Source organism: Cebus imitator, unplaced genomic scaffold (assembly GCF_001604975.1).
Source record: "Cebus imitator isolate Cc_AM_T3 unplaced genomic scaffold, Cebus_imitator-1.0 Scaffold310, whole genome shotgun sequence".
Lineage (NCBI taxonomy): Eukaryota > Metazoa > Chordata > Mammalia > Primates > Cebidae > Cebus > Cebus imitator.
The window spans coordinates 1,741,867-1,753,934 of NW_016107625.1; positions in this window are offsets into that span (position 1 = coordinate 1,741,867).

Sequence of the window (12,068 nt, forward strand, 5' to 3'; positions counted from 1 at the left end):
AAAAAGCCTGGTAAAACTAATGAAAGGAGAAGATTCATTCTGTGAATAAATATTCTCCAGGAGAATCATCTAAAAGAAAGTTATTTCACTAAAGAATTTATGGTCTAGCCAGGCTCGGTGGCTCAAGACTGTAATCCCAGCATTTTGGGAGGCCAAGGCTGGTGGATCACTTGAGGTCAGGAGTTTGAGATCATCATGGCCAACATGATGAAACACCCTCTCTACTAAAATACAAAAATTAGCTAGGCATGGTGGTGCGCACCTGTAATCCCAGTTACTCGGGAGGCTGAGGCAGGAGAATCACTTGAACCCAGGAGGTGGAGGTTGTAGTGAGCCAAGATCATGCCACTGCACTCCAGTCTGGGCGACAAAGCAAGACTCTGTCTAAAATTTAAAAAAAAAAAAAAAAATGTATGGTCTAATATTAGGAATTACATGTAAAAGGACTACCTAAAAGAACACTTACAATTTTATATATTTCATGATGGAATTATGTGAGCACAAATAGATAGAGGGGTCATGGAAGTGATAATCTGCAGGCCACATCTGGCAGACTCCCAAATTAACTGCCTAGGGAAAATCTTTAACTCATGGTATACATCCTGCTCCATGAGTAAAGAATCTCGAGTTCCTCCTACTGTTGAAGTACTGATGAATACGTAACCTGTTGACATTGAAAAGAACACTGATTTGTTTCTGAATCATGCAGTTTTACTGCTTGTCTTGCACATAGAACATTTTAACTTGTATGTTATCATCTGTAGCCAATGACTGCAAGCTTTTTATTGTAATCACCAATGAAAAAGGACAACTTCCATTTGAGGAGTGCTCCTCCCCGCTCCTGAACTTTCCCAGAAAAGCCTTTCAAGTTGAAGCTGACTCCAGACCGTGCCCAATTTTGTTAGTGTACCTTCCCAAGTTGGTCCTCACACTTACATTTGACTTCCAATAAACCTTTAGCAAATTATTTCTGCCTCAATCTCCTTAACTTTGGTTGCCAGAGGCTTCTCTCCAGATCACTCTCCTTCCCCCGCCCCCCAAAAAAGATCCCAAGCACACACTGGAAATAAATGGTAAACAACAAAGTTTCCAGAGCCTTATTTTCTAAACACAGAACTTCTAGTTTAGCACATTCTTGCATTTGAAAGTCATTTTGATTGCCAAAAATAGTCAGATAAAAGCATAAACTTACTTAAAAGGCTTCAAGAGGAGACGGTACGGATATCATAAATGGGTTTAATGCCATATTAAGTAAGTTGAAATTAATTCTGTGGACAATAGAGAGCTGTTTTAAGTAAGATAGAGACATAATTTAGATTATGACCAAATCAAGATGTAGAATATTCTTAACCAAGAAGATCCCTTATGCCTATTTACAGTTAATGACCTCCCCTGACCCCAACTACAGATCTCACTTCTGTCACTATAGTTTTTCCTTATATAGAATTTCACATAAATAGAACTATGTGTAGCATGCAGTCATTTCACTTACCAAAATGTTTTATGTTTATGTAGTCATTTCTTTTATTGCTGAGTTGTATTCCACTGTGTAGATTTACAACTGTTGGTATACTCACTATTCGATAGACATTTTAATGGTTTTCAGTTTTGGCCTACAATAAATATTTACTTATGAGTTTTGTGCAAACACAGACTTCCATTTGTCTTAGGTAAATACACTGGTGTGAAATTTATGGGTCATAGTACAAGTGTATGCTTAACTTCATATGATATGTCGAACCATTTCTCAAAGATGCTGTCCTATTTTACTATCCCATTAGCGATATAACTCCTCTTGATCCACATCTGTGCCAATGCTTTATTTTGTCACTCTGATTTTAGTCATTTCAATGTGTGATGTCATATGTTGGGGGTTTTTTTCCAGGAAACATGATTTACTAACATATTTTAACAAGTAGTGTGGATAGAAAATAACCAATACCATGTTTTTGTATCTACAAATTATAAATATTCAAATATGCCCCAACATGTTCCAAATGTTTTTTAAAAACCATTTGATTGAGATATAATTCACATATCATACTGTTTAACCATTTAAAGTATACAATCCAATAATTTTAAGTGGATTCACAGAGTTGTACAGCTACCGACACAAAATCAATTTTAGAACATCAACCTTAAAAGAAACTCACACTCATTAACAGTCATTCTCTATTTTCCCCCAACCCCTTAACCCTAGGAAACTATTAATCTACTCTGTTTCTAAGATTTGCCTATTCTGAACATTTCTCATAAATGGAGTCACACAATGTGTGGTCTTTGAAGCTGACTTCTTTCCCTTATGTTTTCAAGATTGATCCAAGTAATAGCAAGAATCATTATTTCATTCCTTTTCTTGCCAAATAACATCTCATTGTGTATGGATATCCATACACAATGAGATATTTGGCAAGGAATGAAATAATCATACATGTCAAATATCTCATTGTATAGATATGCCACATTTAATTTTTATCTAGTCATCCGTTGAACATTTTGGTTGTTCTCAGTTTTTGGTTTTTATAAATAATGTTCCTATGAACATTTATAATTTTTTTGTGGGACAGATGTTTTCATTTCTCTTGAGTATATGTTACACTTTGTTTAAACATTTGACAAACTGCAAAACTATTACCCAAAGCAGCTGTGTCATTTTACATTCCCACCAGCAACGCTTGACGGTTCCAATTTCTCCACTTCCTTATCAATACTTATGTGTCTTTTTTTTAATAGCCATTCTAGACGGTTTGTAGTGGCAACTCATTGTGGTTACCCTGATAGTAATTGATTTATATGTATATATTTGTATGTATGTATTGATTTGTATGCATATATTGACCACCTGTATCTCTTCTTTGGATAAATGTCGATCCAGATCCTTTGTCCAGGTCCTTTAGGTTGTCTTTTTGAGTTGTAAAAGTTTTTTTCTGAATACAAGTTATTTATCAGATATAGAATTTGTAAATATTTTATTCAAATCTGTAGGCTTTTTCTTTCTTGATAGTGTCCTGTAAAAACACAAAAAGATGTTAATTTTGATGGAGTTCAATTTATATATTTTTTCTTTTGTCACTTGAGCTTCTGGTATCATGTCTAAGAAGTCTTTGCCTTACCCAAGGTTATGAAGATTTACTTCTAGATTTACTTTTAAGAGTTTTACAGTTTTTGCTCTTACATTTAAGTCTGGTCCATTTTGAGTTCATTTTGTGTGCAATGTGAGAAACAAGTCCAACTTCATTCATTTGCATGTAGATGTCCAGTTGTACCTGCACAATTTGTTGAAGACTATTCTTTCCTCATTGAGTGAATTTGACACTCAAGTTTAAAGTCAATTTGCCATAAATGTAAAGGTTTATTTCTGGACTCTTAATTCTGTTCCTTTGAACTGTATGTACAATCTTATGCCAGTACCACATAGACTTGATTACTATAGATTTTTAGTAAGTTTTGAAGTCAGGAAGGAGGAATAATCCATTTTTGTTCTTTTTCAAAATATTTTAACTATTATGGGTCCTTTGCACTCCACATCAATTTTAGAATTAGTTTTCTATTGAATCTGTAAATCAAGTTGGTCAGTATTGTCATCTTAACAGTATTAAGTATTCTAATCACAAGCATGGATGTCTTTCCATTTACTTAGCTCTTCCTAATTTCTTTCAACAATATTTTATAATTTCGCAGAGTGTAATTTTTGCATGTGTTTCATTAAATTCATTTTTAAAAATTCATTTTGAATAATTTTCTATTAAAAATGAAAGTTTTCTTAATTTCATTTACAGAAATTGGTACAACATAGAAATAAGTGATTTTTGTAATTAACTTAGAAAAATCAATCATTAATTGATCCTCAACCTTGCTGAACTCATTTAAAGTTCCAATAGGATTTTAGTGAATTCCTTAGGATTTTCTATATACAACATATTATCTGAAAATATCATTAATTTACTTCTTTCTTTCCAATCTTGATGCCTTCTGTTTACTTGACTGATTCCCCTAGATAGAACTTCCAGTATAATGTTTAATAGAAGTATCAAGAGTAAACATCCTTATCTCATTCCTGATCTTAAAGGGAAAACATTCAGTCTTTTCCCATTACATATCATCTAACCCTATTATGTAGTATCATGTAGTATTATGGTGTAAGCTGTGTGTTTTTTGTAGATCCACCTTATTAGTTGATGAAGTTTTATTTTATTCCAAATTTTTGAGTGGGGTGTGTGTGTGGGGGGGTGTATAAAATGAAGGGGTATTGGATTTTATCAAATGCTTTTTCTGCATCTGAGATCATAATGTGATTTCTTTTTTCCTTTATAGGTAGGAGGCATTATATAATTTGATTTTCATATTAAACAAACCTTGTATTCCTGAAATTAATGCCTCATGGTCATGATGTATAGTCCTTTATCTATATTGCTTCACTCAGTTTCCATTATTTTGCTCACAAGTTTTACATCTATAAGGGAAATCTCTCTGTAGCTTGTTTAATTTTCATCTATGTCTTTGTCCATTTTTGGTACTAGGGTAATACTGGCCTTCTATTTTCTTCTATTTTTTCAGAATAGTGCGTAAATAACTAATACCATATACAGGCATAACTATTATGTACCTATAATTTAAAAATAAAAAGTTTTAAATTTTAAAAAGAACTGGCATTCTTTAAAATATTTTGTAGAATTCACTTCTTTGTGGGTAGCTTTTTGAGTACTAGCTCAACTTCTTTACTTGCTGTAGGCCTATCCATATTTTCTATTTCTTCTGAGTCAGATTTAATTTTTTGAATTGTATCTTCCTAAGAATGTCAATTTCATCTACGCTGCATCTAATTTATTGTCATATAGTTGCTCATAGTATTCCTTTATATTCTGGTTTGTGTTTTAAGATTAGCAAGTAGCAATATCTCTTTCATTCCTGTTTTAGTAATTCAGTGAGTTTTGTTTGTTTTTTGGTCAGATTTGCTACAGATTTGCTGATCAACAATTTGGTTGATATTTTCAAAGAGCCAACTTGCAGTTTCATTTTTTTTTTTTTTCCTATTTTCAATTTCATCATTTCTGCTCTGATCTTTATTTCCTCCCTTCAGGTTTAATTTGCTCTTTCCTCCCCACCCCCCACCCCCACCCCCGATGCTTCCAGAGAAAGGTTTGGGATAGGTCTGATTTGTCTTTTGTTTTGTTTTAAGCCAGGGTATCACTCTGTCGCCAAGACTAAAGTGCAGTGATGCAATTATGCAGCCTCGAACTCCTGGGCTCAAGCAATCCTCCTACCTCTGCCTCCCAGGTAGCTGGAACTACAAGTGCATGCTACCGTGCCTGGCTAATTTTTAAAATTTTTCATAGAGACATGGTCTGACTATACTGTACAGGCTGCTCTTGAGGTGCTGGCTTCCAACAATCCTCCCACCTCGGCCTCCTAAACTCCTGGGATTACAGGCATGAGCCACTGCACCTGGTCTTAATTATTATTATTTATACTCTAGTAAGATGGCCTATTTTTTTAATGTGTTTTCAGTTATTAATTCCCCTCTAAACACTGCTTTTGCTGCATTTCATATGTTTTGGAGTTTTGTGTCATTTTTATTCATCTCAAAGTATTTTCTAATTTCTTTGGTGACTTCTTGTTACACTAGTTATTTAGAAGCATGTAACTTAATTTCCACGTTTACAAAATTCCCAGTTTCACTAACTTACTAATTCCTATTTTCAATTCATTGTGATAATAGAGTACCTTTTCTACAATTTCAGTCCTCTCACATTTTGATAGGAATTGCACTGAATCTGTAGATCAGCTTGGGAATTGTGGCTTGCCTTATGGCTTATGGACCTGGGCACACCCCAAGAGAGGTGATAAGTATATGTCAATGTAAGTTCATTAATTGCAACAAATGTACCACTGTGGTACAAGATGTTGATAGTGGGCAACGTTGTGGATGTGTGAGGAAAGGAAGTATATGAAACCTCCCTTTTTGAAAGAAATTTTCTAAAGGTGTTTTTCATACTTTTCTTCTTCCCTTACATTTTTGATTTCTGGAGAATAGTTCTGAACAATGTAAACTTTCATTTCGAAACTCTATTTCTAAAATTCCTGAAATGGCCAGAATAATTCAATGTCAAATTAGAAAGATCATATCAGCATAGAAAAGAATAAGCTAGAATCCAATGCCTAGGAATCCAAACGAGAGCAAACAGAGGTTTCAAGTGCAAATAAATATAGAATATTCCACACTCCATATTTGAAGAACTTTTAAAAACCTGAACTCTCTAATTTTTTGATCAGAGGCAAAATGACCTACCCATATTCTCCTCTTCACTTAAAACTCACGTGTAGTCCAGATGCAGTGGCTCATGCCTGTAATCCAACTTTGGAAGGCCAAGGCAGGTGGATCATTTGAGCTCAGGAGTTCGAGACCAGCCTGGGCAACAAACATGGTGAAACCACATCTCTACAAAAAATACAAGAATTAGCTGAGCACAGTGGTATGTGTCTTGGGAGGCTGAAGCAGGAGAATCAATTTGAGCCCAGGAGTTTAAGACTGTAGTGAGCCAGGATCACGCCACTTTACTCCAGCCTGGGCAACAGAGAGACCCCCTATCTGAAAAAAAAGGGGGGGGGGGCCAGATACAGTGGCTCACATCTGTAATCCCAGCACTTTGGGAGGCCGAGGCAGGTGGATCACGAGGTTGGGAGATCGAGACCATCCTGGTCAACATGGTGAAACTCTATCTCTACTAAAAAAAAAAAAAAAAAAAAAAAATTAGCTGGGCATAGTGGCACTTGCCTGTAATCCCAGCTTCTAGGGAGGCTGAGGCAGGAGAGCCGCTTGAACCAGAAAGTTGGAGGTTGTAGTGAGCCGAGATTGCGTCACTGCAATCCAGCCTGGTGACAGAGCGAGACTCCGATTCAAAAAAGAAAAAATGGCTCATGCCTGTAATCCCAACACTTATAGAGGCAAAGGCTGGTGGATCACCTGAGGGCAAGTGTTTGAGACCAGCCTGGACAACATGGGGAAACCCCATCTCTACTGAAAAAACAAAAAATTAGCCAGATGTAGCAGTGGGTGCCTGTAATCCCAGATACTCAGGAGGCTGAGGCAGGAGAATTGCTTGAACCCAGGAAGCGGAGGTTGCAATGAGCTGAGATGGCACCACTGCACTCCAGCCTGGGAAACAGAGCCAGATTCTGCCTCAAAAAAAAAAAAAATTATTTTTTTTAGATTGATCTAAAACATAATTCAGATAGGCATTATTTTTTAGAGAAGTTTCCAGTTCAAAGCAAGATTGAAAGGAAGGTACAGAGTTCCCATATACCCTCTACCCTCACACATGCACAACCTTGTCCACTATCAACATCTTGTACCACAGGGTTACATTGGTTGCAATTGATGAGCTTACACTGACATACAGTTATCACCTGAAGTTCATAGTTTGCCTTCAGGCTCACTCCTGGTGGTGTATATTCTATAGGTTTAGGCAAATGTACAACGATATATTCACGACCATAGTATTATACAGAGTGTTTTCACTGCCTTAGAAATCCCCTATGCTCTATTTACTCTTCCCTTCCCCAATTCCTGGCAATCACTGATCTTTTTACTGTCTCCACAGCTTTGCCTTTTCCAGAATGTCACATAGTTGGAATGACACAGTATGTAACCTCTTCAGATTGACTTTTTTCATTGCATAATACAAATTTATGTTTCCTCCATGTTTCTCATAGCTTGATAGCTCTTTTTAGCACTGAACAATATTCCATTTTCTGGATATATCAGTTTATCCATTCATCTACTGAAGGACATCTTGGTTACTTCCAATTTTGGGGTATTTTGGATAAAGCTGCTATAAATATCCATGTGAAGATTTTGCATGGACAAAAGTTTTCAATTCACCTGCATAAATATCAGTGAGTACAATCAAATGGCAAGGGTATGTTTAGCTTTGTATAGTTTTTTTAAAAGAACAAATATTCTCAAATTCTATGTCCAGTACAACAGAGTAACTTCCCAGAAGACTGCCTTGTATATAGAAACTATAAACACTGCATTAAAAAACAAAGCAATTTTCTTAAGGCTCTAGAGTCAGGGTCAGGTAGATTTTGGCGGAGAGCAAAAACATGGAAGGGGCCGGCAAGGGGTGAGTTTCGGAGCTTTGTGGCTTTGTCCTTAAGCTAAAGCACAGTCAGAGCATGGCACAGAACAGCTACAGCTCCCACTGAAAATCACTTTCTCTCCAGGCTAAGGGAGGCAGAGCCCACTACAAAATAAGGGGGAAATCCTGGAAATAAAACAGCAGAGAAGGAGAACCCAAGTTTCTACGTGTAACTCTGCCCAAGTCTGTGACTAACCTCTGAACTACCTATGTTCACGGCAGACTGTAAACAGCTCAGCCCCCTGCAAAAAAAGGCTGAACTGAGATCTGAGCCACCCACCAAAGGGGAGATAGTTGGCAGTTTGAGTCCAACCATGTTCATCACCTGCTAAAATTGAAAAGCAGCTCCTCAGAGGAACAGTCCAGAGTCTCCACAACATAACGTGCACAATATCCAGGAATGTTGGGATACAATCCCAAAATACCAGATTTATGAAGAACCAGGAAATTATGTTGAGGACCTGGGGGAGGCAATCAAAAAAGACCAAAGCCAAGATGATCCAGATGTGTAGTATCAGATAAGAAAACAGAAGCATCTATAATTATGCTCCATTAAGTTTTTTTTATGTTAATGAATGAAAAGATTAGAAATAGAAAATGTTTTAAATGAACCAAATGGAAACTTTAGAATGAAAAATTTAAATATCTGAAATAAAAACTCACTAGATGGGCTTTATTATCAGAATGAACATGGTAGAGTCAGTAAACTTAAAGAGAATTTTAAGAAAATGACTTGGACCTGTACAATATCAAAAGATCTAACACAGGTTTAACTAGAGTTTTAAAAAGAGAGGAGAGAAGATGGCATAGGAAAAAAAAACACTAGGGTAAAAAAAAAAAAAAAAAAAAAAAAAATCCCAAATTCGGTAAAATGCATACATTTAGAAATTCAAAAATTGAAGCAAAACTTGAAGATAAATATGAAGAAAAGCACACCTAGGTAGATCAAAGTGCTGAAATCCAAAAATAGGAAAAATCATGAAAGGAGACAGAAAAAAAACTACTCACCACATCCAGAGAGCAACAATTTGAATGGCCACAGAAATCATACTGGAAACCCCGAAGGCCAAGAAACAGTGGGGCATCTTTACAATCCTAAAATAAAACAAATACTCAAAAATACTGATGTTCAGAAAAGATATTGTATTTGAAGATATTGTATTGGAATCAAAAGTAGCATAACAGAATTATATATCTAACCATTAATACCCAAAATTGGTTTTAAAGTACTTTCTCACTGTCCTTCATCTTTTTCATAAAAGCTTTTTCAATTCTATTTGAATGTAAAATAAATGTAACATTTTTAAAGGTAAACACTTAAAATTTTCAGAAAGCATCAGTTTGAAAGGCTGGCTGTTTCCAACTTAATTTAAACATTATAATATTTCTCTTAAAAAAAAAAAAAAGTTACTCTAGCTCCATGGCTCCCACCTGTAATCCCAGCACTTTGGGAGGCTGAGGTATGCGGATCACCTGGCACCAGGAGTTTGAGACCAGCCTGCCCAACATAATGAAACCCCATCTCTACTAAAATGCAAAAATAAGCTGGATGTGTTGGCAGGAGCCTGTAATCCTAGCTACTCAGGAGGCTGAGGCAGGAGAATCGCCTGAACCTGGGAGGCAGAGGTTGCAGTGAGCTGAGATCACTCCACTGCATTCCAGTCTGGGCGATAGCAGAGCAACACTCCATCTCAAAAAAGAAAAAAGTGTTACTCTAGTAAGCTACTTTGGAAACTGCCTGAAAGGAAAAAGAAAAGCATACCAGGAGAGAACAGCGTAGACTTGTTGGCTGCTCCAGAGAATAAGCAAGGTAACTCACTTTCAAAGCCATCTTCCACAGTCTAAAATTTGCTTGGCAGTTTACAGTATAGGATGTGCTTGTACCTCTGACATTTTATGTCTGTAGCCACGTATCTCAATCTTGGTCAAAAGGAGAAATGCCTCCGGTGCTCTGTATGTTCAAAAGGGATTGCTTTTATGAACAAGTCAAATGTTTCCTTGATACCCTTTCTCCAAGCATCTGACGGCAGTTGTTCAGGGTCTTCCTTTTGTTTCTGCTTTGCCTTGGAACTCCCAAACATTTAAGCAGCAGTTTCTACTTACTAGAGTTAGCTCAGAGTATGGCAGGCAGTAGGGTTTTTTTTTTTTTTTTTTTAGTATAACTAGTCAACGCCTTGGCAGTTGAACTGTTTTTCTGGAGAATTAATAAAAATGAATGCACTACTTCAAAAGAAGAAATCATGCAGCTTTTATTTGTCATTTAATATCTTCTTGGGCACGGATGGGATTTTTTCCTTTCAAATAGGACTATATCACACACTTGGCTAGCTGGGGCATATTGCAGAGGATTCTGTGAAAGTCGCATATAAAATACAAAATTCTGTTACATATACATCCATTTAACAACAGTTTGTACATTACAATGAGGCCAAGGTCAAAATAACTCCCTGGACTTAACCAGCAGCATGAATATATCGTGGCAGCAGCAGGTAGAAATGCCCCCATGAAGGGCAGTGTGCACACAGTGCAATTGCTACCAGAGCACAGACCAACGAGGTCCTATCTTTATTTCTTTCTTTGCCTTGTTAGAAAGTACACAGTAAAAGATGGAAGGGGGAAGCAATGGGGATGCAGTGGCAGTTCTGCTGTGTGGGTAGACTGTATTACAGGCAGACACACAGAATTAGAAATTCAACACAAACAGTCATTGAGGAAACAGCTGCTCTTTATCACCAGAATAACAATTATATGCTACTTTCATGATTCTGATTTTCAACTTGCCACGCTTTGAGTATCTCCTTTTCACTTATCAGTACATTTGAGACGATATATCTAGTGCACCAATTCCAGGAATAAGGAATTCAGTAGTAGAACCTACCAATCAGTTGCTTGTATGACAGGCAGCACTGACTATTTCTAGGGAGAAAAGAATCAAAATCTGTTTTAGGGAGCTCTGGAAAACAAAGGCCGATGATATAAACATGAATGAGTCCTTTTGCCATTTGTTCGCCAGTGTTAACATTCCACAATTACAAGCTCTGTTATTAACTCTTTTAAATAAATATACACACACATGCACACCATTGGGAGACAATGATTTAGCATTACTAGCTGTATGAATGATTACTGGTCAAGATGAAGGCATTAAGTGTACAAATTAGAAATGTGCTTAGAAAGCTAAACCAATGTACAGGAATTCAACAGCCCTAAGCACAAAGGTTCAGGTGTCTCAGCGCCACTCAGCACCAAGGGAAATTCCCAATATTAAAAAACAAAAAGGTTAAAAAACACAGCATTTGACAAAGTGTTAACATTTGATATAGACAGAGAGTATAATTCTTGCCCTTACAGTCCTACTTTCTGAAAACACCCAACCTGCATTGCATTCTTGCCGAGGAAGAATATCCTGGGTACCACAAATGAAAGTCAGAGAGTACTTGGTGGAGGGGAAAATACTGATATGAAAAACACCACATCCTAAAAAAGGCCATAAGCTTTCTAAAAAACATCCGAAGTTGATTTTTCCCCAAGCAAAAGCCATTCTCAAATGAAAATCCATGAAAGACTCCTTAAAATTCATGATGCTACTAAAACTCACATTTCAGTATCAGCAAAGAGGATGTTTTTGAAATAAACACTTAAATCTGTATTTGTAAACTCCCTTTTCAATCAGAAACAATCCCCAAATGCAGCATATTCAGCCAAGTCTAAGTGCTATCTATGGCAGTGTTTTTTAAACTGTGAGTAGCAACCCAGTTGTGAGTCAAGCAATGAATTTAGAGGGTCTGAAGAGCATTAAATCAGGGGGCCGGGGGCAGGAATTAAAAGGTATCACAAAGTTAAGTATGTATTATTTCATGAAATGTTTTAAAGATTTTATATTCAGGCATGCGCAAATACATACACACAAACACATGTTCTGGGTCA